General features: G+C 40.9%; 1 long non-coding RNA gene across 1 annotated transcript; it reads left to right on the plus strand.

Annotated features, from left to right (window-relative positions):
- The first annotated feature begins 4,152 nt into the window (after positions 1-4,152).
- On the plus strand, positions 4,153-5,061 carry LOC310800755. Its single transcript, XR_014553897.1, has 3 exons — positions 4,153-4,471; positions 4,677-4,748; positions 4,928-5,061. It is a non-coding gene; the product is annotated as an uncharacterized lncRNA (long non-coding RNA).
- The last annotated feature ends 958 nt before the right edge of the window (positions 5,062-6,019 follow it).

A 6,019-nucleotide genomic window follows, 5' to 3' on the forward strand; every position in this document is an offset into this window, starting at 1 on the left:
CCTAGTTGGTCTGTACAGACCACTGAAATGGCTACAACTCCCTCTCCTAATGAGGGAGGAGATGCCATTTTAATTCATATTAAACTAGTTAATTGATAATTTAACTTTTTTGTGGAAAAACCATATCACACAGATTATTAAGGTGTTGATATACATCTTAAAACATGTTTGGATCTTTCAAGTTTAATAGTCTTTGCATCATATTAAACAGAAACAGGTGGTATAGAAATACTTTATACTTTTATACGTTTGAGTACATTTCAGAGCCTGTACATTGTACACTTCTTTAACTTGTACTTGAGTAAATAAGTTGAATCAGTATTTCTACTTTTACCAGTCTTTTTTTTAGACAAGCTGAAATCCTATAGAACCATGCGTGAGATGAACTCAACACACGTCTATTTGGAGACTACAAGAAGACTACTCTGCAACCGGTTGCAGTGAGGCTATGCATAAGCATAAACATAACACTTATTTGCTGGCTAACCATAAAGTAACAGCCCACCTGCACTTGCATAATAAAGCCACAAGGTGGCAAACAAGACCACTCTATTAAGAAACAATATATTTTCATTGTGTTAATGGTTCATTTATTCAAGGCTGTGTTAAGTTGCATTACAAAATTGCCTTTCCTGTATTGTTTTTACATCAATTATTATTATTTTTGTCCATGGCCAAATGGTTAGTGAATGTTTTTTGTCAGTCAGTCAGTCTGTCTATCTAGCAACTCACTAGATTAACTGTTTGTTGTTGTTGTTTTTTGCTGGTGGTGAGCAGTGTTGGGGGTAACTCATTACAAATGTAACATATTACAGTACATGTAATATATTACTTTTATAAGTAACTCAGTAATATAACTTATTACTTATAGGATTTCAGTAATAGTATACCAGTTACTTGGTCAAGTAACTAAAGTTACAAATTGAGTTACTTTTTTTTAATCAAAGCACATATTTAAATAAAGATACAATAATTTCCTAATCAAACGGTGTGTTTTTATGCAAAACCCCCCCACTATAGATGACAATAACAAAGGAAAATAATATAATTTAGAATTTAGAATTGTTTACACTGACTTGAAGACGGTTTAAATTCTTTTTCGGGATGGTCTGGGGCAGCGATGTCATTCTGCTGCTGCTGTTATTTTGGTAAAAGTAATGCAAAAGTAGTGTAATAAGTAACGAGTTACTCTACACAGAAAGTAATATTGTAAAGTAACTTATTACTTTCAAACAAAAGTAACTAGTAATATGTAGTATATTACATTTTTAAAGTAACTTGCCCAACACTGGTGGTGAGTGAAGCAAATCCAACTTTACCAGCATCTGGCTGGTGGCTGCTAGCCTGCTAAGGTTGTTGTGTCCTGTTTTCATAGCATTCATCAGAACATTATCAGGGAAATATGATGGCCATCCCCATGTCATACATCCCCTGAACGCCCTGTGGGCCCTATCTTCGTACAGGCGATATCCCCTATTAGCGCTTGCGCATCCGTTTGCGCTTGCCTTAACGCAGGCAAGATAACAGTCCGCCTTGCGCATTTGTCCAGGTGGTATGCTGAGTTTTGCACCCCTGCCCAGCAGCAAAAAAAGCATCCCCACCTCGCGGGAGCATCATTGCAAGGCCGTAACCACCGATTCAACATCGGGGAAGATGGCTGCCGAAAAATCTGGCGGCTAATGTCGCCGCCAAAAAAAATGTTGCCGACTTTGTCGCCAGATTAGAGGAATATTAACATTAAGATTTGACTGTTGTGATGTCATTATTCACCGTTTCTCACTCACCTCCATGTCACCTCTCCCTCCCTGCCCGGGTTGTAGCAGGTTCATTTTTAAAGCTAGAGCGAAGCTACTGATATCATATGAAACTAGAAGATCTAAGGCATCCATTGATACCAACCAGGACATGCTAGCTTGTCAGCAAGGGCAGTAAATACCGCTCCAAACTTAGACACAGTTTTGGAAAGGGAAAAACGGACATGGCCATATTCAAAGGGGTCCCTTGACCTGTCACCTCAAGATATCTGAATAATAATGGGTTCTATTGGTACCCCAGTTTCCCTTTACAGACATGCCCACTTTATGCTAATCCATTGTATTCTTCCCAAAAAATGCATGCATTATAAGGCCTTGGCCACACTGATCCGTGGTGTCTGTCCTTGTGCGTTCATTTCTCTGTTCACTTCCATTAATTTTCAATGACAGCTGTCCGACTGTCCGTGGAGCACTCAGAAGCGTACGTATCCAGAAAATGTGCATACGTTTTGATGGACAGAAAGTTGAAGAGGGATGAACTTTTTCTGGATGGACGTATCGGATGGTCGGATGGTCGGATAGTCACTGTCCGTTTAGCCAATCAGAGTCGAGGTCTCGAGAGGAGGCGTTCCGAGATTTGTTTCAACTTTTCAAAGAAGATGGCGGCCGAGGCGGTGAAGGAGGCTAATTAATAACGTACTCGCTTGATTTTACACAGCAGAGCCGAAATTGTAACATAGCAACGTTGGTCCAGAAACGTTGCTATTTTACAATTTTTTGGGAGATCGGGTTGCAGTCAAAGAGGAGTGCACAGACACTCCCCCAGCCACAGCCACACACAGACCCTCACGTGACGTTACGTTAGTCTACCAGTCATACTCATGTCATGACATGTAGCTTTCCGACACATCTGCCTGTTAAAACAATGCATCGGACAGACATCTGTCCGTTCAATAATTCTGTCCATTTTCTGACGGATCAGTGTGGCCAAGGCCTAAATGTGTTATTTTTGCCTATTCTGAATATTTCTGCATATAGGACCCCTAAACAATGTTGGAATTGCAGAAATTGAGTGTGACTGGAAAGCTGAGAGTCTTGTAAATTAAATTAGCCCAATTGTATTCATGTGTGATGATGTTAGTCCACATCATCTACATTGTGTCTTGTGTCTGGTATGTGTGTGTTGAGGCTCTACTTTAGAAATACAGTCATGTAAATCGGTGGTATTTATTGCAGGCCCGGTGCCACGAGGGGGCAAAAGGGGGCTTTGCACCCTCAGTTCAATTTTCTGCCCCCTCACTTAAAAAGAAAAAAAAAATAGAATAGTTCATCTATAAAGGCCAATTAGGCAATGTTTGTACCTGACATGTTTCGACTGCTGTTTCTGCAGTCTTCATCAAATTTGATCAGTTTAAGTTGATGTAGGCTACCCCCTATAAACATAGATCTGGTGTTTCAGAATTGGCAGGGAAGCGCTATTTGCTGTGCTTTGGTTGTCACAAGGTGTCAGAGATGTAGCTATTTATTAAATTTGAACCTCACTGCATGTTGTAGTGATCATGACGTGATTAAAACACACACGCACGCACGCACGCACGCACACACACACACACACACACACACACACACACACACACACACACACACACAGAGAGAGAGAGAAATTAGCTGCACCCAAGCACACAGCATGCCATGAGCAGAAAGATGGAGACAATGCATCTGATCACTTTATTTCTTTAATTTAATGAACCTGGCACTGACTGGCTATTATTTTGTTTATTTTTTTGTCGATTTTTGCAGCAATTGTTCATTCTATGACTTTTCATATAGACATATATGTTCAGAGTGCTCCAGACAGGTCCCGCATTTCACGTTATTTGAATACTTGAATACTTTATTGAAACAATGGCACAAGAAATACAGCGTAAGACCAGATTCATTGAAACAAAGGGAATAAAACACAACAAAGCCCGAGGGCTTATTTCCATTGTGGTCCTTGAAGTGAAGCAAATGGAGTGAATGTATGTGTGCATGTATGAGCGCGTGTGTGCGCGAGGAACATTGAACACACTAGACATTACATGCGTTACACATATAAATAAATACAAAAAAAAAACATCTATATGTATATAAATACACGCGTACACACTTCCACCCATGTACACGTACCTAAATACTAGGGATGGGTACCGAACTCGGTACTTTTACAGGCACCGACCGAAATACGTCGGTACTGCCCCGTACCAGTTCACATATAAACGAACGGTACCAAATTTCGGTACTTGAACGCAACTGAGTAATAGAAAGAGAGTGGGTAAAATAGAAATTCCGACGGAACCTTAAGGCAACACGGGAGAGCGCGTTACGTCAATACGTCACTCTACCTGAAGATCCTGAAAGCAAAACAGGGCCAGCCGAAAGCTGTGGCTACACTTTACCAAGATAGACTCAGACAACACTGGTTGCAACATTTGTGATGTGAATTGCAAAGCTGACTAGGGAAACACCTCAAACTTGAGGAAGCATGGTCAAACACAAGATGTATTTAGCTAAATGCTGAAGACTGTAACGTGTTAGATAACCTGAGTGAATGAAGCAGACACCGCACGGCAGCTAACGTTAGCCACCTCCTCAGCTCGTCAGCTGTAACGTTAGCTGAAGTCTTGCAGGAGGATGATGACGGAACTTGAGAGAGGCATCGACTTCTACAACATCAGGTAACGTTATTTAATTTGCTAGCGTTAGCTGGATAAGTTGTTTCACTGCCGTTGTGGTTGTTAGATAACAGGGCTTTTCACTGTCTTCTTGGCTGAGTTAGCTTTATAGCTTAGCGTTGTTAACGTTCTATAATAATTATCATCAGCTCGTATCACCGACCGTGAGACGTGTTATTTAACGTTGCACTCTTGCTTTCATTGCTAGGTAACCATGTGCCAGTGACAGCCGCACAGGAGGACACGATTCACCCTCTTCTCAGCGGTGGATATGGTTCAGGTAAATTATTATTTTGCATAATGACGAGTGATAATGGGTGTGTTATTCATAGTGTAGCCTAAGCTATGTTACTAACAATCAATTGTCATTTCTATTAAGATGTGCATAGCACTGACACTTCTTTCTATTGATAACACAAATAATGCTTGATGAATCACGATGCCTTTTTTTATTTTCAGATACCACTCAATAAACAGAAGAAACTTTCAGCACTTGGGGAGCTCTTTGAAGATGAAGACCAGGCCCTGCTGGAAGCTGTGTTGGACATCAAGTACTATTTCCCCAACCCCACTAAACTAACCTTGCTGCTACAACTCTTGGTTTGGGAGGGGAGAGGTAGGGAGGTATTGTAGGGAGGAGTTTTATTTTGTCTGGTGCTAAATAAATAATGTGCTAAATAAAGAACAATGTTGAAATTGAGAAGTTTGGATTTTTTTTTTTTTTACAACTGTAATTTTTTTGTTAATAGAGTGTGTAAAGTACCGAAAATGGTACCGTTTTGGGTACCGTACCGAATTCCAGGTACCGGTACCGTACCGGTATCGGTTCAAATGTGAACGGTACCCATCCCTACTAAATACACATACAAATATACATGTAAAAACAATACAACATTTTACACTTCTGCAATAATCATTTCGAATCAATTACTGCAGAAAGGGCCAACCTTAGGGGCCGCTCTGTAGCCACTGTTTTAAGGTGGACTTATACGTGAGTTTGGACCTGAGATCTTTAATATTTTCAGGGAGACTGTTCCACAGGATCGCTGCTGATTATAAAAAAGTAAATTTACCTATTAAGGTTTTAAATTTAAAAGGAACAACGTTATTTGAGCTTCCCCTGGTGGAATGACTGTGAACCTCGCTAACCCTCCGGAAATAGCCAGAGAGGTACACAGGGGCTTTCAAATTAATGATCCTGTGGACCATACACGGCTTGATATGAGAAACCCTCTCCTCCACTCTCAACCACCCGAGGCTGAGGAAGTGAGAGCGGAGGAGAGAGCTTCTGGGGTGTAGGCCCTGGACAACCCTCACCAGTTTATTTTGGGCCGTCTGAAGTCTGGTTTTAAGTTTGGCTGCAGTGGCTGTGAACCACGAGGAGCAGGCGTAGTCGAAGTGGCATTGAATTAGAGCATTTGCCAGTATCAACAGCGTAGCACTGTTTATGACTGGGGAGATGCGAGCTAAAAATTTGGTCTTTTGATTGACCTTAGAAATAACTTTTAGAGCCATCTTTTTGCCTGAGAGCTTGTTGTCCAGGATACATCC

This window comes from Poromitra crassiceps (genome assembly GCF_964638095.1).
Source record: "Poromitra crassiceps genome assembly, contig: HAP1_SCAFFOLD_59, whole genome shotgun sequence".
Lineage (NCBI taxonomy): Eukaryota > Metazoa > Chordata > Actinopteri > Beryciformes > Melamphaidae > Poromitra > Poromitra crassiceps.